The sequence below is a fragment of the Anomaloglossus baeobatrachus genome, chromosome 3 (genome assembly GCF_048569485.1).
Source record: "Anomaloglossus baeobatrachus isolate aAnoBae1 chromosome 3, aAnoBae1.hap1, whole genome shotgun sequence".
Taxonomy (NCBI): domain Eukaryota; kingdom Metazoa; phylum Chordata; class Amphibia; order Anura; family Aromobatidae; genus Anomaloglossus; species Anomaloglossus baeobatrachus.
In genome coordinates this window covers 445,232,431-445,254,363 of record NC_134355.1, presented here as the reverse complement: position 1 = coordinate 445,254,363, position 21,933 = coordinate 445,232,431, and the positions used below count along the sequence as shown (strand labels likewise).

Here is a 21,933-nt window from a genome sequence, read left to right as displayed (position 1 = left end):
ACGGTATAATGTACACACTATACAGAGAATATCATAGAATAACGTATAATGTACACACTATACAGAGAATATCATAGAATAACGGTATAATGTACACACTATACAGAGAATATCATAGAATAACTGTATAATGTACACACTATACAGAGAATATCCCAGAATAACGGTATAATGTACACACTATACAGAGAATATCCCAGAATAACGGTATAATGTACACACTATACAGAGAATATCATAGAATAACGGTATAATGTACACACTATACAGAGAGTATCATAGAATAACGTATAATGTACACACTATACAGAGAATATCACAGAATAACGGTATAATGTACACACTATACAGAGAATATCACAGAATAACAGTATAATGTACACACTATACAGAGAATATCCTAGAATAACGGTATAATGTACACACTATACAGAGAATATAGAATAACGGTATAATGTACACACTATACAGAGAATATCATAGAATAACGTATAATGTACACACTATACAGAGAATATCATAGAATAACGTATAATGTACACACTATACAGAGAATATCCCAGAATAACGGTATAATGTACACACTATACAGAGAATATCACAGAATAACGGTATAATGTACACACTATACAGAGAGTATCCTAGAATAACGTATAATGTACACACTATACAGAGAATATCACAGAATAACGGTATAATGTACACACTATACAGAGAATATCATAGAATAACGGTATAATGTACACACTATACAGAGAATATCACAGAATAACGGTATAATGTACACACTATACAGAGAATATCACAGAATAACGGTATAATGTACACACTATACAGAGAATATCATAGAATAACGTATAATGTACACACTATACAGAGAATATCACAGAATAACGGTATAATGTACACACTATACAGAGAATATCACAGAATAACGGTATAATGTACACACTATACACAGAATATCAGAACAAAGGTATAATGTACACACTATACAGAGAATATCAGAACAAAGGTATAATGTACACACTATACAGAGAATATCATAGAATAACGGTATAATGTACACACTATACAGAAAATATCATAGAATAACGGTATAATGTACACACTATACAGAGAATATCATAGAATAACGGTATAATGTACACACTATACAGAGAATATCATAGAATAACGTATAATGTACACACTATACAGAGAATATCATAGAATAACGTATAATGTACACACTATACAGAGAATATCACAGAATAACGGTATAATGTACACACTATACAGAGAATATCATAGAATAACGGTATAATGTACACACTATACAGAGAATATCATAGAATAACGTATAATGTACACACTATACAGAGAATATCCCAGAATAACGGTATAATGTACACACTATACAGAGAATATCATAGAATAACGTATAATGTACACACTATACAGAGAATATCCCAGAATAACGGTATAATGTACACACTATACAGAGAATATCACAGAATAACGGTTTCACACTTGCGTTCAGCGCATTCCGTCACTATGGAGAATAGCGCAGTCCGTTAACGCACTGCGCTATTCTCCATAGACTTGTATGGACGACGCACTGTAACCCAAGTGTCTGCGTTGCATCCGCTGGACGCAGCGTCGTTATTTTGACGCTGCGTCGGGCGGATGGAACGCAGCATGTAAAGTTTTTCTGCGCTTGGCGGAGTGTCAAAAAAACGCAATCTGCAGGAATCCGTTAGGCGTCCGTTGTTTTTATAATGGACGCCTATGGTGGCGGATTCCGTTAGATTGCGTCATTTGACGGATTCCGTTAACGCACCTGACTTTACACAACTGCGCATGCTCAGATGTGTAAAGTCAAGGAAAAAAAACTACAACGGACTGCGTTATTTTGTACGATCTGTAGCATGCGTTGTGCCACTATATGCAACGCATCCGTTGCATGCGTCACACAATGCAATGCTACGGATCCCGTCCAACGCAAGTGTGAAAGTAGCCTAATAGAGACAGGGAACGGAGTGGATAACGGCAGAACGCAGCGAAGCTACATCACAGAGGACAAGACTAAACTTTAAAGAGGGTCTCCACTTTTAGAAAAATGGACCCCAAACAATTATAATAATGTAAAATAAAGATAGATAAGACTAACCACACGAGTGAAATGTATAGCCGACATGGTATGGTAATGGGATATAAGGGCAGTGGGCGGGCGCTGCACCTACAGACTCCTGCCTCCATACTCCTCACTTCCTACCAGCGTCCTATCTCTAGGTCACTCATATTTAGTGACCCCTCAGTCAGAGGAGGCAGGAGTCTGTAGGTGCAGCGCCCGCCCACTGCACTTCCATCCCATTACCATACAATGTATAGCAAAGGTAAGGACTTACTCAGCATAAAGCCCCTTCACATACATGCCGTTAGTTTGGGGTATACAATCCTGATGATGGGTTGTCTATGTATTATTCGAGGACTGTACTGATCAATGATCTGCTACTTCTCGTCTGGTGAAATTCCACATTATAGTGCAGTTGTGCCCTGGCAGCGTGCCGTATCATCACATAATGGAATTACATTTCAGGATCGGGACTGTACATGGAATAAAGCCGTGAACAAATGACAGCACAGCTCTATAATGGAGTCTCAGGAAACACAGCGATACGTAGGGTTACATAATTATTACATAATATGTAAATGTTTTTCCCATCTACTCTGAACTGTAGCCAGCGCTTGGCTCTGCTGTTTCTCAAAATAACAACCGTGTGACAGTCCTGTGCGGCTCGCCCTCCAACAACGACTGTGAAGAACTGTGAAGAAGGCAAAACCACTTTCTGCTGTAGGGAGCATGTCCCCCGGCACAGCGAAAGATTACACACCAGGTAACTCGGGGAACGGACTCCATGGCTTCTTCTTAAAAGCATTTGGGGGATAAAAAAAAATCAATTTTGTGCAATTGGGATTCATTACAAATTTTGCACCATTTTGCCTTTACAGGTTCCTAGTTTCCCTGCAGTCAACTTTGTTGTGGCCATAAATCAGAAGAGCTCAACAAAGGCCTAGAAAAAGTTACGATCCCTCCCCCTAGACCAGCAGGGTTAGCTCGCTGAAGGATTCCCAGTTAACCCATTCTGCAGCCAGCAATAGACCGTGAATTACAAGAGCTATAGAAGGAAATATTACAAGATTTTTTATGAAACCCAATTACAAAAGTAATGAAATAAAAAAAAAAAGGAAAAAAAAAAGACCAAAATGATGGACAACCCTCTTAATCACCAAGATATGTTAGGACGACATTGTTTGCATAAGCAGAGGTTACTGACAGACATGCTGACGGTCATCACAGACCCATAAGTGTCACGGTTTCACATTACTGTCTTATTAGCCTCCTTTTACAGATTTCGGCCACTGCAGTGTATTCTATTCCACAATTTTTGCATTGTTTTCTAAAAAAATTTTGCAAATCAAAGTGTTTTTGCTGCAGTTGTGGCAAAGGTTTACACCAGCCGCACACGTGATCACAGCCTTATGCTATGTGCCCACACGAGCTTGCTCCTGCAGATTTTGCCGCGAAAAACCTGCGGATTTATCTGGATTTCCTAGATAAATCCGCAGGTTTCAGCGAGTACAGACACTCCCCATGTTATCCTATGGGACATGGGGAGTGTCTGTATCCATGCTGCGGAATGTGCGACTGCGGAATACGTTGTGGATGTCCCGCAGCTGCACATAACTGCATGTCAATTATTCCTGCAGATTTACCTGCGGAAATCCCGGCCCTCCACTATGGAGATAGAGGCCGGGACGTCCACAGATAAATCGCATGAAAGTCCGCAGGTTTACTGCAACAATTCAGCTGGAATCCCACAGCTATGTATAGCTACGGATTCCAGGGAGGTGCTGCGGGAAACCTGCGGCCGTACCTGCGGATATATCCGTAGGTGCAAGATCCCGTGGGCACATAACCTCAGTCTGACAGCGAGGGCTGGAGGATGAATTGAAAGAGCTCAATCACTGTGTCTTGTTAAAGAAAACCTGTCAGGGGCAATATGCACCTAGTACCACGAGCAGTTCTGGGTGCATACTGCTAATCCCGGCCTAACTGTCCCTGTATACACTAGCATGGATAAAGAGATCTTTAGAAAAAGTATTTCTAAAGATCTTATATCACATGCTAATGAGCGAGGGGACTAGTCCTCTGGGCGTTAGTTCTCCTTGCCAGTCGCCCCCATTAGCATGTTAGTACACCCCTGTGTGCGTGCTAATGAATGTGCACTGTCAGGAGGAGCTCACTCACCTCTCCATTGCCATCAAGTCTGATGGAAGATTTCGGCTCAGTGTGCATAACCCTGGAGTTTCTCCATGTGCTCCTCCACCAGCAGCCATTGTATGGACAGGTCTGGTCACGTGCTCCTCCACCAGCAGCCATTGTATGGACAGGTCTGGTCACGTGCTCTTCCACCAGCAGCCATTGTATGGACAGGTCTGGTCACGTGCTCCTCCACCAGCAGCCATTGTATGGACAGGTCTGGTCACATGCTCCTCCACCAGCAGCCATTGTATGGACAGGTCTGGTCACGTGCTCCTCCACCAGCAGCCATTGTATGGACAGGTCTGGTCACATGCTCCTCCACCAGCAGCCATTGTATGGACAGGTCTGGTCACGTGCTCCTCCACCAGCAGCCATTGTATGGACAGGTCTGGTCACATGCTCCTCCACCAGCAGCCATTGTATGGACAGGTCTGGTCACATATTCCTCCACCAGCAGCCATTGTATGGACAGGTCTGGTCACATGCTCCTCCACCAGCAGCCATTGTATGGACAGGTCTGGTCACGTGCTCCTCCACCATCAGCCATTGTATGGACAGGTCTGGTCACGTGCTCCTCCACCAGCAGCCATTGTATGGACAGGTCTGGTCACATGCTCCTCCACCAGCAGCCATTGTATGGACAGGTCTGGTCACATGCTCCTCCACCAGCAGCCATTGTAAAGACAGCTCTGGTCTCATGCTCCTCCACCAGCAGCCATTGTATGGACAGGTCTGGTCACATGCTCCTCCACCAGCAGCCATTGTAAAGACAGCTCTGGTCTCATGCTCCTCCACCAGCAGCCATTGTATGGACAGGTCTGGTCACGTGCTCCTCCACCAGCAGCCATTGTATGGACAGGTCTGATCACGTGCTCTTCCACCAGCAGCCATTGTATGGACAGGTCTGGTCACATACTCCTCCACCAGCAGCCATTGTATGGACAGGTCTGGTCACATACTCCTCCACCAGCAGCCATTGTATGGACAGGTCTGGTCACGTGCTCCTCCACCAGCAGCCATTGTATGGACAGGTCTGGTCACGTGCTCCTCCACCAGCAGTCATTGTATGGACAGGTCTGGTCACATGCTCCTCCACCAGCAGCCATTGTATGGACAGGTCTGGTCACGTGCTCCTCCACCAGCAGCCATTGTATGGACAGGTCTGGTCACGTGCTCCTCCACCATCAGCCATTGTATGGACAGGTCTGGTCACGTGCTCCTCCACCATCAGCCATTGTATGGACAGGTCTGGTCACGTGCTCCTCCACCAGCAGCCATTGTATGGACAGCTCTGGTCTCATGCTCCTCCACCATCAGCCATTGTATGGACAGGTCTGGTCACGTGCTCCTCCACCAGCAGCCATTGTATGGACAGGTCTGGTCACGTGCTCCTCCACCAGCAGCCATTGTATGGACAGGTCTGATCACGTGCTCTTCCACCAGCAGCCATTGTATGGACAGGTCTGGTCACGTGCTCCTCCACCAGCAGCCATTGTATGGACAGGTCTGGTCACGTGCTCCTCCACCAGCAGCCATTGTATGGACAGGTCTGGTCACATGCTCCTCCACCAACAGCTATTGTATGGACAGGTCTGGTCACGTGCTTCTCCACCAGCAGCCATTGTATGGACAGGTCTGGTCACATACTCCTCCACCAGCAGCCATTGTATAGACAGGTCTGGTCACGTGCTCCTCCACCAGCAGCCATTGTATGGACAGGTCTGGTCACATGCTCCTCCACCAGCAGCCATTGTATGGACAGGTCTGGTCACGTGCTCCTCCACCAGCAGCCATTGTATGGACAGGTCTGGTCACGTGCTCCTCCACCAGCAGCCATTGTATGGACAGGTCTGATCACGTGCTCTTCCACCAGCAGCCATTGTATGGACAGGTCTTGTCACATACTCCTCCACCAGCAGCCATTGTATGGACAGGTCTGGTCACGTGCTCCTCCACCAGCAGCCATTGTATAGACAGGTCTGGTCACGTGCTCCTCCACCAGCAGCCATTGTATGGACAGGTCTGGTCACGTGCTCCTCCACCAGCAGCCATTGTATGGACAGGTCTGGTCACGTGCTCCTCCACCAGCAGCCATTGTATGGACAGGTCTGGTCACATGCTCCTCCACCAACAGCTATTGTATGGACAGGTCTGGTCACGTGCTTCTCCACCAGCAGCCATTGTATGGACAGGTCTGGTCACATACTCCTCCACCAGCAGCCATTGTATAGACAGGTCTGGTCACGTGCTCCTCCACCAGCAGCCATTGTATGGACAGGTCTGGTCACATGCTCCTCCACCAGCAGCCATTGTATGGACAGGTCTGGTCACGTGCTTCTCCACCAGCAGCCATTGTATGGACAGGTCTGGTCACATGCTCCTCCACCAGCAGCCATTGTATGGACAGGTCTGGTCACATGCTCCTCCACCAGCAGCCATTGTATAGACAGGTCTGGTCACGTGCTCCTCCACCAGCAGCCATTGTATGGACAGGTCTGGTCACATGCTCCTCCACCACCAGCCATTGTATAGACAGGTCTGGTCACGTGCTCCACCACCAGCAGCCATTGTATGGACAGGTCTGGTCACGTGCTCCCCCACCAGCAGCCATTGTATGGACAGGTCTGGTCACGTGCTCCCCCACCAGCAGCCATTGTATGGACAGGTCTGGTCACATGCGCCTCCAGCAGCAGCCATTGTATGGACAGGTCTGGTCACGTGCTTCTCCACCAGCAGCCATTGTATGGACAGGTCTGGTCACATATTCCTCCACCAGCAGCCATTGTATGGACAGGTCTGGTCACATGCTCCTCCACCAGCAGCCATTGTATGGACAGGTCTGGTCACGTGCTCCTCCATCAGCAGCCATTGTATGGACAGGACTGGTCACATACTCCTCCACCAGCAGCCATTGTATGGACAGGTCTGGTCACATGCTCCTCCATCAGCAGCCATTGTATGGACATCTGTAACATGTGTGCTCTGTGATCCTACAGTTCACAAATCAAAAGGCTGAAATCTCGGCAAATGACAGGGTTACCTGTGCCATTGTGTCCCTTTATATGGCATTATATTGGATATGGACACCAAATATGCATTTTTACTAAGAACTATATACACACATGTATTACACAGACTTTTCGAGGTGTGGAATAATACAAGTACAACACATTATAGAAGTCCAAGGAACTTAGCAAATCATAGTATGGAGACTTAATTTTCAGGAGGTCCTCGGTAACAGCACATATACAGCTGATACAGTGTGCAGCCGTCCATCCGCAGACAGAGAACTGTCCCTCATGATTACACACAATAACAAGCCTTTGTCTCCATGGAACAGTAGAGAATCAGTGGAGCAGCAGATGAAAGCGTCAGCTCCTGTGTACAGGCCGGCTCACAGAACGAAGGGGACATTCAATGGTCATCTGCTGCGCACAGCACTAATCAGCTAAACGCTGCCTGGCGGGGATCCATGGGCAGCAGATATGGTTTCGTCAGAAGCACCTTTTATGGGATATAACCAGCGAGTGTGCAGAACTCACATGCTTTAACCATTACTAAATGTTTTCCGATGCATTTTTCTCTTATTCGTTGAAGCAAACAATTTGCTGCTTTAAAGAAACACTCCCAATATATTTTCTTTTACCTACATGTGTATAAGTGTGTGTAATGTAATATACGTGTGTCACTACACCTACCGATCACAGTCTTCCCCGATTCCCAGCTCCGGTCCTCTTCTATTCCAACTTGCCAGCTTACGCTATGCTCCACATGAGCCAGTAGTCACATATACAGAGAAGTCTATGGAGTATCAGAACAAGGCCCTATAGACTTACACTGTAAATATAACTTCTGTCTCATTCATAAATCCCAGTGAGAGACAAAATCAGAATAGTGAGCGAGAAGAGGACCAGAGCTGGAAACCAGAGATCGCTGGATGCACTTACACTACACACATTTACACAGGTTAGCTAATAAAACCATTATTGGGAGGGTTTCTATAACGTTTTAGAAAGTGGAATCAGGGCAAAGCAACTTACTACCACAACAGGCAGCATATAGCCTGCAAAGCAGCAAAGTCAATCGACAAGATCAGGCTCATAGAGGAGAAGCAGAAAAACATACAGATTTCAATAATATATGGTTTAAAAACAAAAAATAAAATCAATAGCCCAAAATATTAGAGAAACATAAAAACTAAACAATAGCCAATGTATAGACAAACTAGAGAATCAGGATTTTTTAATTAAAAATCCAGACAATGCAAAAATTATCTGCAGAACATATAAAACAGCAATGTTGTACTGGCCGTTTAAGAATGACCTTTACCAAGCAAAAACCTCAATGTGGTACGGCCCCTGCTGCAGAGTATGGCCGAGTTCACACAAGGGTATTTTCGGGCTGTGTGCTGCCCGTGTGTTCATCGGAGGGCACACGGACCAACGTTGGCTTATGTCCTCGTGCACCTGGCATAACTTGCACACAGACCCCAAGCCCTAGTCTGGTTTAACCCCTCAGCAACAGAGCAAAGTTTGACCTTAATGACCAAGCCAAAATTTTAGAAACATGACCAGTGTCACTTTACGAGGTTATAACTCTAGAACACGTCAAAAGGATGCCAGTGATTCTGAGAATCCCACGATCTTCTCGGATAATCCGGAGTACTGCTCCAAATATGAAAGCATTTTAAATAAATGCTCAATGGATATTATTATTCTTACCATCGAATATCTCCAGAAAGAAATTGCTGAATTAACACCAAAAATCCAGTCCATAGAGGATCAATTCTCTAATACCTTGCCTTCCGCCGAATGGGATAGACTGAGGGCTAAGACCAAAGAAACAATCGCTGGATTTCAGAAGACATTGCAGGAGAGGAAAAGAGTAAAGTTCATCAGAGATCAAGAGGACTACTTAAAAGACCGTGTTTACAGATGGCGCTTCATGGACTCTAACTCATTGCGTCGTCCCAATTATAATAGATACTCAGCCTCATCCGGCTCCGACAGCGAGTCCTTTTCCTCTCACTCCTCTCGTTTTTTAGACACAAGACAACCTTCTGGCGGAAGACAAGGAGGGGCAAGAGGAAGGCAAAACTCGTCTTATCGGATACAGACCAGATCTCAGGTATGACTAATATAGTCTACAATATTTCCTCCCATAACTTAACACACTTTGAGTCTCAGGTCCTACAGAGGGGCCTATCTTTTTGCCCTACCCCCTCATTTAACCCATTTCAGTTAGACCAGGAAATGAGGCGCTTTTTCAGGAGCCTTAGGCTCAAGGCCCATTTCGCGGCCCATAGTGAGACTAACACACGAAATGATGACGTAGAGCACAATCCCGACACACTCTCACTACGTAACCTTAATCTCAGGCTCTCTAGCACATTCAATCCCCCAAAGACCTACCATCCGGTCGAAACTTACATTTCACTGGTTACCAATGATGTCAACAAAACACTCAGGGACATTGAGAGTGGTGAGTATAGGGTTAAATACAATATGACACCCGATGAGAAAAGGGCCATTCAAGAACTCAAGAATAATAAGAAAATCATAATCAAACCCGCCGACAAAGGAGGCTCTATTGTAGTACTCGATAAAACATACTATTTAGCCGAGATACTCAGACAACTAGAGGATAGATCCACTTACCTGCCCATTGCCCAGGACCCCACATCCCAAATTCAGAATTTGATTAAGGACAAGGTAGATTACCATTTACACCTAGGGACCATAGACAACAAACTTGCTGAATTTCTCATTAAGTCCAATCCTGTTACACCTGTTTTCTACATTCTACCAAAAATACATAAGAATCTCCAGACGCCTCCAGGGCGACCCATAGTGGCCTCGACAGACTCAATCCTTTCACCACTAGCAATTACCATCGAAAAGATTCTCACGCCACTTATACCCAGAATCCCATCATATTTAAAAGATACATCGGACTTTTTGACACAGGTGACACAATTGGGCACCCTTCCATCTGAGTGTTTGCTCGTTACGTTTGATGTAAACAGCTTATACACGAGTATCGAGCACTCTGATGGCATTCAAGCTGTAGATTGGTTTCTTGATTTACACAAAATATTAACACCAGGACAACAGTCACTATGTATGGACCTATTACATTTAGTCCTAGGACATAACTATTTTCTATTCGAGGACCAATTCTACATACAACAAAGGGGTACCGCCATGGGATCAAACATGGCACCACCCTATGCGAATATCTACATGGCGCACTATGAGACAACATACATCTACAATCACCCTCTGTGGAGACAGCACACTCTGTTGTGGAAAAGGTACATAGATGATGTATTTGTCATTTGGCACGGTAGCATGGACTCTCTTAATGAATTTCACCGAGACATCAATTCCTATAGAATAGGGCTCACTTTCACTATTCACAGTGATCCGAAACAAATTAACTTCTTAGACACCATGGTTCTTCTATCCCCCAGTGGCACTATTAGTACGGATCTTTTTGTGAAATCAACGGACAGAAACAGCCTTTTGCATTTCTCTAGCTGCCATCCTTCCCACACCAAGAAAGCCTTGCCTCTCTCACAGTCTAAGAGAATTGAGCGGATTGTCTCCGATCCCTCACAACGCCAAACTAGATTACAGGAGATGGGACACAAATTTATGTCTAGAGGCTACCCTAGTAACATCGCCTACAATTGTACGTCGAAACCACGTCCTAGGCAGAACAACACCCCACGCATCACCTGTGTCCAAACATATCATCCCTTCTCGCCTCTGTTTAGAGGTATTATTTCCAAACATTGGTCCCTCCTTCAAACAGCCTACCCCTCCATTACTGAATTTTCAACTTTACCCTTATTTTGTCACAAAAGACCTAGAAATCTGAGGGACAATCTCGTTAGGGCTGATGTAGGATCTGCACACACCGAAGCACGTCAAATCTTCCTTGGGACTCCCAGAAATGGAAATTTTCCGTGTCTACATTGCTTACAATGTAACAACCTCACCCGAGGTAACTCCTTCACACATCCACATACAGGCAAAAGTTACCCCATTAGAGGTTTCTTCACATGTGACTCCTCCTATGTCGTATACCTGATCAAGTGCCCTTGCGGTCTCGGATATGTTGGGGAGACCACCCAACATATCCGAGACCGCATAAGTAAACACAAATCTACAATACGGTGTCAACAGATCCTTTTACCCGTTCCACATCATTTTGTGTCACACAATCACACAGTGGCCCAACTGAGATTTCAGGTAATCGAGCATATCCCACCCATACGCAGAGAGAATAAGAAAACTCAAGGAAAGGGAGTCTTTCTGGATTTACACCTTGGGCACGCTTGAACCTAAGGGTCTGAATCGCGAGTATGAAGTATACACTAGACTCTACTTTGCAAGGGTCTCCTATTTTGTCTTTTTCTTTCGTTTTATAATAATCATTATTGATGGTACATGAATTGTTACGCAGATTATGTCTGATTATGTCCGATTTCCATGTCTAACCCTTCTTCTCTTTTCTTCACCTCCAGGTTCCCTTAGTCACGTGAAACGCCTGCCGCACCCGACCATGACCCACTGTTTCACCTTAGAAGTCACGCACCCTACACTTTCACTTGCCAGCACTGTCTTAGGTTTGTATTAGGTATGCACCAACACTATATTTCTTCGTATTGGGAATGCACCAACACTATATATTAGGAATGCACTAACACTATATTCTTGCCTAGCATGTTTCACTCACGCCGCATGAGCATGTGTCTTTGGCATGTTTCACTGATATTACACTACCCTTCAGTATCCGTCATATCCCACACCAATAAAGTTTTTCACAGTTCTGTCTTTCTTCCTTTTTCTTTCGTTTCTATCTTTCTATCCCACCTCTTCTCCTGCTTACAATCCCTTTTCTTCCCTAGTGTCTGTATCACCCCATTTTAGCACTATAACAGCCCACATTAGACATACACTACCTTCCTCTATAACCTTTGTATGATCCTCCTTTTCCTTTCTTCCTTTCCCTTAAATTCCCCATAATCTCTATGCTCTTATCTTCATGATTATCATATCTTCTTAAATCACCATTATATGTCCCCTTTCATGCTTTGCTCCACTACCTTCCTCTATAACCTTTGTATGATCCTCCTTTTCCTTTCTTCCTTTCCCTTAGGGTACCTTCACACTTAGCGATGCAGCAGCGATACGACCAGCGATCTGACCTGGTCAGGATCGCTGCTGCATCGCTACATGGTCGCTGGTGAGCTGTCAAACAGGCAGATCTCACCAGCGACCAGTGAACAGCCCCCAGCCAGCAGCGACGTGCAAGCGACGCTGCGCTTGCACGGAGCCGCCGTCTGGAAGCTGCGGAGACTGGTAACTAAGGTAAACATCGGGTATGGTTACCCGATGTTTACAATAGTTACCAGCGCACACCGCTTAGCTGTGTGTGCAGGGAGCAGGGAGCCGCGCACACTGAGCGCTGGCTCCTTGCTCTCCTAGCTACAGTACACATCGGGTTAATTAACCCGATGTGTAATGCAGCTACATGTGCAGAGAGCAGGGAGCCGCGCACACTGCTTAGCGCTGGCTCCTTGCTCTCCTAGCTGCTGTACACATCGGGTTAATTAACCCGATGTGTACAGCAGCTACATGTGCAGAGAGCCGGAGCCGGCAGCACAGGCAGCGTGAGAGCTGCAGAGGCTGGTAACTAAGGTAAATATCGGGTAACCACCTTGGTTACCCGATGTTTATCTTGGTTACAAGCTTACCTCAGCTGTCAGACGCCGGCTCCTGCTCCCTGCTCGCTTCATTTGTCGCTCTCTCGCTGTCACACACAGTGATCTGTGTGTCACAGCGGGAGAGCGCCTTTGAAGAAAACGAACCAGGGCGAGATCGCTAATGAGGTCACTGCTGCGTCACAAAAAGCGTGACTCAGCAGCGATCTCGGCAGTGAGCTCGCTGTGTGTGAAGCACCCCTTAAATTCCCCATAATCTCTATGCTCTTATCTTCCTAATTATCATATCTTCTTAAATCACCATTATATGTCCCCTTTCATGCTTTGCTCCACCCACGTTAACATAATCAAACAATCCATTACACACACACATGCCCAATCCCATTATAACCTTAAGGCTGGGGCCACACGGGGACTACTGCGATCCACTTGCATGAGACTCGGCTCGTGCTGGCAGTACAGCAGAGCCGAGTGTCATGCCTGTGTCCTTGCAACTGAGGTCCGTTCGTGCGAGCAGACCTCAGCTGCGGGGGGCGGGCCGGCACTCAGGAGAGGAGGGAGGGATTTCTCTCCCTCTCTCCTGTGTAGCCGGCTATAGACATTCTCGCTCTGCACGCACGGTACACCGATGTACCGCGAGTGCAGTGCGATTTTTCTCTCGCCCCATTCACTTGAATGGGTGCGAGAGAAAGAGACTCAGCTTACAATCGCAGCATGCTGCGATTGTTTTCTCAGTCCGATTAGGGCTGAGAAAATAATCGCCCATGTGTGCTGACACACAGGCTAGAATTGGTCCGAGGGGAATGCGATGTTTTATCGCACTCCACTCGCACCGATTTTCTCGCCGTGTGGCTTAGCCCTTAATGTCTATTTATCCCATCCGCCGCCTTAGCTGTCAGCGGTTGTTTACAAACAACACCTCGCTCCATAGGCACACGCTGAATTTCACCAGCTCTGCGCATGCGCGAGATTTGACGCTAATGCGCATGCGCGGGCGTGCGGTTCATCAGCCTCACTGCGTTCCACTCCTAAACAGGAAGTGGACGCAGCTGTGATAACCGGCCACACATAAAAGAGCCCACAGCCACCTATGCACACCGCTGACGCCACTACAGGGGACCCCCTTACCAACTAACCGCAGGTACGACCTAAATGGCACTTTTTTATCCCTTTTGCCTCTTCTCATCCAGGCCCGGCCATTTCCTAAATCCCTTGCATTTTAATTACAGGCTTCCTTACATTAATTCATTCGGCTGCTCTGCCATCTCCTCCTCATTGGAAGGTATATCTCTGTATTTCCTTGTCTGTTCATCTCCTTTTGCATTTACCCTCATATACTAATGTGATTGATATATACCATTATACTATGGAATTTATTTACACAGCATTCCTGCGTTGATTGGATTAACATACATTAAGCAGGATACCTCATCTGCAGACCCACCACGTACTCCTCTGATGCTCTTTGATACACCTCTATGTATAAATCTGCCTTTTCAGTGATTTCCCCCTCATAGGAAGGTATATTGGTGCATTATATCCTTATAACTTGTATAGCTTTCTGGATTTCCCCACATCCACCTGATGTGTGGCTGTGATTGATATATACCTGTTCTATCCACACAGGATTTTCGCTTTTTCCTGCTTGAAATCCCCCTGACCTAAACAAGACACATCAGGTGAAGTTTATCACCCCGCACCACAACCTATTTACAGCGGTACACTCTAACATACTGACCTAGTCAGATTCAGCGAGACCAGGTACATATGATCAGTTGTTCCCCCTTTTACTATTACCTCTACCAACCCTGCCACACGGGTAGGTACACTCCTTTTTCTCTTCTTTTCTCTCCCCTCTTACTTCCATTGCTCCCCTTTTTTCCTTTTTCTTTTTTCTCTTTTCATGGCCTCATTTTTTTGTCATATGTGCCATCAACAGATAACCTGAAATTACCTCGTGACGGGACCTTTCACCCAGGTGATCGGACACTATCCGATTTTGACTGACCATCACTAATCAGTTTTCCTACTGTGGTACGTTCATATATATAAGGGCCTTGGCCGGTACCCTATACATTTATCTAATCTAACTACCTATATACATTAGCTCCCTATATGAGCACAGATTATATCATAATTCTCTTTTTTCATGTTTTTCACCATTTGACTCCTGTAGGAGACTTACTCTGTTACATACCTATTCACGGCACGTCATTGATGGGCATTTTGCATAGCAACATACACACAGGTTTACCTACAAGGTACGCCTCCCCTTTTCAATTCTTGCTTGGACTTGGATAATCAGACTTTTTACTAAATTCTGTTCTATTCATACAATCCATGGATAATTGTCTTTCTTATCTCCTTTTACCATAGACCGCGTGCGCAGTCTTTCCATTAGTTTTGACGATCAGTTTTTGTCTCCTATTCACACTGATGTAATTTGACAGCTCTCTTGACACATAGGTACGTGTCCAAATATTAAGTATTGTCACTTCTCTAATGATTGTCTTCATGTCTCAACAGATTGTCACTTAGCCTAATGGAGTTATTATTATTTTTTTATGTTCCCCCTATTGGTGCCTATGAAATCTATGTATATGTTGTTTTGTGGTCTTTGCGGTTTCCGCCATTTCCCCTACATGTATGATGTATTGTATTATTTGAAAGCATAACAGTGTTTTACTGTTTTTTCATTTGTATTCTAATTTTTTATGTATAATTTTCTCTTTCACTAGTCCTAATGTCCCTGTAAAAGATCCAGGTGGATCGAAACGTCGGACGGACTATTTTTTGTAAATACACAATAAAACATATTTTTCAAGCCATATCAAGGACTCTTCCATTACATTGTGGTGTGCCGGATAGACTTTATTGTAGTGATTCTGAGAATGACTTTTTGTAAATACCATTTTTCTGCGGGTTTTTAAAAAAAAAAAAAAAATTCGGAAATATGATGAAAATTTTAATAATAAATGTAGCATTTTTCAAAACTCTGAATGTTTGCTAAACCAGAATTTCTTTGCTAGTATGAAAAGTTTATCTTTCAAACAGACTGGTCATACAATGATTGACGTGGTACACCACAACAGGCTCCTGGCCGCCAATGGAGGAAGCGCTATGTGCACAGAACAAGCAATCCCATACCGAAGTCTGAAAATATTTCCCAGTACAGGAGGGTCGGTAAAGCCCATAGTGTATAAATATGGAACTGCCTCATTCTTAGAGATCCTCCAATAAAATGACCAGGCCCATATGAAGCCCGGACAGAGCATCTGGCACACTCCGCACCGGCCTGCTCCACCACACGACCACCGCAACTTCCACTGCCAGCACGGACCCACCGCTGTTACCACGGATCTGCTGCAGTCACTGACCCGCCGCTGCCACTGCTGCCAGAACGGACCCGCTGCCACCACTGACCCGCCGCCGCTGCTGCTGCGCCAGCACAGCCTCCTGTGATCCCGCTCCACCACCGCTTGTTTTTTCTTTTTTTTTTACTTTTTTAACTTTAAATTTGGGGTGCATCTTATAATCCGGAGAGTCTTCTAAAACTAAAAATATAGTATATTTGCTTGGTTGGCAATAATTTATAGTCTTGGATTACAAAAATGCTGAAAAAAAAAATCAAAAAGGGGCAAATTAGGGACATTAGTTTGGTGCCAGGGGCTGCTACAAAAGGGGGAATTTGCGGGTAAAAGGGCTAGTCAGGAGACCACAGTAGTGGGGGGACTGCAGAGCGTGGCCCTGTGTCTGACGTTCAGCAGTGACGACTCCACTACCATCGGGCTGTGGGATCCCAAGGAGGACGCAGAGTCGTCACTGTATGAAAACAGTTCTGCTTCAGACGCAGATTTGGTGTCTGTCCCAGAACTGTCGGAGCAAAGCAGCGTGTACGCATGCTCCGCACTAAACATTCTGCAGGCCATTTCATTTTATATCCCTGCCTAAGTGATCAAGGGGGTGATTAGTATATTGGTGAAAGATTAATTGCAATTGATTGATAAATTTGATTTAGTTTTCCTTGAAGCACTTGTAGTTTCTCTCTCTCCTCTCCCAGAGCATCTACAAGGGGGAGGCAAGAGGCACACCAAGTGTTCTCCGAATGTTGGGTGCCGGAGGCAGAACATTTTGGATTGGGGGAAAAAGAGGAGGGGGGCCAGAAAATGGACTTCTACGGTACTAAGATACTGGAGTCACCTTTTCTCTTACATCTGACATGTTAGATCATGTCAGATGAGAGAGAAATTACTTATAGGTCACATTATATATTATAATATATATATATATATATATATATATATATATATATATATATATATATATATATATATATATATATATATATATATATATATATATATATATATAATAACGTTGCGCCCTGCAACGTGGGGGTTCCACTCGCTTGCAGCAGTGTGAGGTAGCTTCAGCAACACACGTACACAGTCTCTTCATAGAAATTCCGGCAGTTTATTTAAAACACTCAGCATAAACTGCCCTCAAACATAAACAATAAGTCCATAATGGAAGTTTTAGCAACTTCCCCCCTCTCTGGCTCCTGCCAGCGTACAACTCTAGCCAAGGTTCCTTCCAGCACCCACGGCCCTCTGCAGACCCCTGTCTGTCTCTCCTCCTGGAGAGATTCGGCACTACAGCCCTGGCCTGGCTTGGCCGCACTCACCTCAGACTCAATATCAGAGCCTTGTGTTCAGCCTCCACACAGGCTGATACACCCAGAGCTCCCGGCTCTGCTCTCACTTGTTTCCAGTCCACACTGGACGTCTGGAGCTAGTCTCTATCTAGACTGCCCTAGACACACACTCAGCCAACTTCACATTGCAGAGCACCCATGCTTCTGCAAAACATACCGGCCCTTTGTTATACAGCCGGTTGATACGTCACAATATGTATATGTATATGTATATATGTATATATATATATATATATATATATATATATATATATATATATATATATATATATATATATATATATATATATATATATATATATATATATATATATATATATATATATATATACAGCCTATTACGATTGTCTGCAAGTCTCCTATCGTTAGCACCCATACAAGTCTATGGGTGCGAGAGAAACATCGGACTGCACTCTGAATGCAGTGCGATAAATGGACAGGCTGACAGTGGAGGAAATGGAGAGATTAATCCCTCTCCTCCACAAGATCCGGGCACAGTAAATGACACTCGGCTCACGTTCTCAGTGGGAGCTGAGGGTCATTAGTATATCGTATCTCATGCTCGCACATCGGATGCCATACACTAGTGTGACTCCAGCCTTAGACACAAATACTGTTGAATGAATGATTGGCGACGGAGTGATCATGCTGCCAGTGTCACACATATAGGTCTTCACAGCTGTGCACTTTTCCATATACTGTATGCTCAAGCTTAATGGACGCATTCTTAGAGTATTCTTTCATAAGGATCAGTAGAAGACATGTAAGTATTTGAAAATAATTGGATGTGTTACCCTTCTTATCTACCATCAGCATAAATGATCAATCTTTGGCGAGCACAGCATTACCTGTGACCACAGCATCTTATCCATCCAGCAGACACTGCAGGAGCAGGGCATTCGGAGACTTAATAAGATGATGGATTCACCTCCTACTCCTCTCCACTGGACACCAGGTATAAAGGTCTGGCAGATCTGAAGCAGAACAGTGGGGCAGATCAATGGTGGTCTGGATGCTCATTGTATTCCTGACAATGTTGCCATGTTCTGCAGGACTGTGCCTCGAACCAGACAGTACAATGGCCAGGGTTTATGAACCATTTTCATGTGAAGGTTATTTTTTTGGTGGTTTTAGGGGAGGACATAGGTAACGTATGGCAAAGTCTACAAATGTTACTAAATGGAACACAAAGGGAATCTGTCACCAGGTTTTTGCCACCTAATCTTAGAACAGCATAATATAGGGGCAGAGACCCTGATTCCAGCGATGTGTTACTTACTTGGCTGCTTAGTGTAGCTTTGATAAAATCACAGTTTAATCAGCAGTAGATCATCATCAGAGGACTACTTAGTGTGCTGTCAGGTATTCCAGCATATTCATGACCCCTGTATAACTGCTAGATCTGCAGCAGAGAAAACATTGATTTTATCAAAATGACAGGAAGCAGCTCAGTAAGTGACATCACTGGAATCAGGGTCTCTGTTTCTACATTATGCTGCTCTCAGATGGGGGAGCAGAAACCTGGTGACAATTTTCCTTTAAATGTTGGTGAGTATTTGAAAGCAACCAGTCTGGTTTCAGTTCTAATTTTCCAAACGCCTTTATTTTAATTGCATTTATGTGACTGAATTCATCTAAATAGATAATTGTGTAGCTGGTGGATGGATAACTTTAATAGAAATGTTAGATCAGCATCTTAAAAGGAATCTGTCCGCAGGTGTTTGCTATGTAACTTGACAGCAGCATGGGCAAGGGATAGAGACCCTGATTCCAGTGATGTGTCACTTAGTTTACTTGTTACATATAGTTACATAGTTACTTAGGTTGAAAAAAGACCTAGGTCCATCTAGTTCAACCTTCCTCCACCAGTTCTACATTTAGTCACTAAGTCATTTATAACCAACAATGTTTTGTGTACTGAGGAAATCATCCAGCCCTTGTTGCAATAGTTATGATAGAATCAGTTTTCCCTGTTGCAGCTGTTCAGCTGTGTATAACCCGCCCACAAAGCTTTTTTTGTACATTGTGTAGTGACAAAAAGCTGCTAATTAGTGGTAGAGGCATGGTTGGACTAAGAGGCACAAGGTGAAACTTCACATTTTAGAGTAGCCTTTTATTGTGGCCAGCCTAAGGCACACCTGTGCAATAATCCTGCTGTCTAATCAGAATCTTGATATGCCACACCTGTGAAGTGGATGGTTATTTCAGCAAAGGAGAATTGCTCATTAAGAAATTTAGACAAATTTGTTAACAATATTTGAGAGAAAAGGCTTTTTGTGTGCAAAGAAAGGTCGAAGATCTTTGAGTTCATACATACATACTATAGGCAGCATGGTGGCTCAGTGGTTAGCACTATTACTTTGCAGTGCTGGGGTCCTGGATTCAAATCCCACCAGGGACAATATCTGCAAGTTTTAAGCAGTTGAAATGTTAAAGTAGATTAATCCCTTGTAGTCTCAGGATTAGGACGCTGTTCCACTTGCGCATAGCTTCAGATGCGAGAGCATCAGAAGCAATATGCTAATGACCCTCTACTGTGAGCGTCAGACGAGGGTCATGTGACTGTGATCTGATCTTACAATCAGATCACAGCTGCAGAGAAGATGAAGGGAGCACTTTCTCCCATCTCCTCCGCGGCCCGTCTCTGTGTACATCGCGCTGCAGTCAGATGACATGTGAGTGCAGTGCAATGTTGCACACGCACCTATAGACTAGGATGGGTATCTGAGCCAAGAATCGCTGCCATATGAAGAATACGGCAATTCGTTGTTCAGCCCTATATGACATGAGAAATCAATCGCAGATGGACACTGCCCCATGGTTTTGCACTGGTGCGAGTGCAGTCAGATGTTTTATCAGATTGCACTCGTCTGTGAAAAACTCAAGTGGAACCGAGGCCTTCCATGTAAGATAAAATCACATCATAGGTCACTGCGCTCCCTAGCTCCAGGAATTGGCATTGCATCTGACCCAAAAATCTATTGCTTCCCAGTACTTGGTCAGTTTTCATTATCAGAAGGTAGAGAAGGTAACAGCAGTGATAAGCTGTACTGTAACCAATGTGTAGAGAAGTCCAAATGTTACCACATGATGGGAATGGCCTCTTAACGAGACTTCTACATGTTTGTGGCTACTTAGATGTAAAAAGCTGTACTATCTTCAGGCTGCTACCATTGTGGCATCCCCTACATCCAGCAGGGGGCACTGTGGGCGGCACTATAATAGGGGCGGTAGACTACTTGATATGTAAATAAGATACAATGTTCTAGCTGCATTACTTAATAAGTACATATTTGCGGTGTAAACATTACCTGTTTTCCAGGTTATTGATGAGAGGTTTAGCACAACACACACATCCATGCTTTCTAGAACAAATCATGAGTACAATAATTCGATGTAGTGGCAAGTAACTTGAGAGAAAAAACCTGTGGTGTGGAAAGAAAATCTAGTAACATGGGAAGTATCAGCTGCACTTTCTAGAAACAGCGAGCTCAGCGCAGGCTCACAAGCACAGAGCCCGGGCTCATGCATTACTTATAGGTAAGCAGTACACCGGCCTATTAAACTTTAAAGGGGAACAAGAGAATTGGTTCCGACCGGACACGTCTACACACTGACGAGAGGATCAGAGCGCTGGAGGTCAGCGAGCACAAGTGAGCAGGTGTACACCACACACGGAGGTGCTGCCCAGACACCAGCAGCGAAAACCACTGCAAGAAATGTGGCTACACACCAATATGTGGCCATCTGCACCATCAAGAAGGCTGGGAACTCATCTTTAGGTTAATGGGAAGGAAAAACACTGGCCATGTACCTGCTGCTCAATCGGCCAAAATACCCACTACTCTTAAAGCTCAATGTTTAGATATTCGATTTCTGCAGGCAAAAATTACACTCGTCTCCCTGACACAGGAGCAAAGGGGAAAACAATATTAACCCTTGTCTGGTACCATGAAAAAAAACACTAGTTGTATCATCTGCATGACCCCATGGTACCAGACAAGGGTAAAAGGGGTGTTGTGGCTATGTCCATCAGTCCAATAGACTTAAAATGGAGTGGCATTGTGCGTGCGCAACTGCTTTACTCAAATGGGGACATAGGAACTACAGACCTTGTAATCTGTATGTCTTCCAGCTGTTAGATCCTCGATCACACACACATTTGTGTGATTCTCACAA

The 21,933-nt window shown here is 44.6% G+C and overlaps 1 protein-coding gene across 1 annotated transcript in view; it reads right to left on the bottom strand.

Moving 5' to 3' along the window:
* Positions 1-21,933, bottom strand: part of LOC142296626 (lipoma-preferred partner homolog) — a 426,991-nt gene that overhangs the window by 299,123 nt on the left and 105,935 nt on the right. The window lies entirely within an intron of this gene.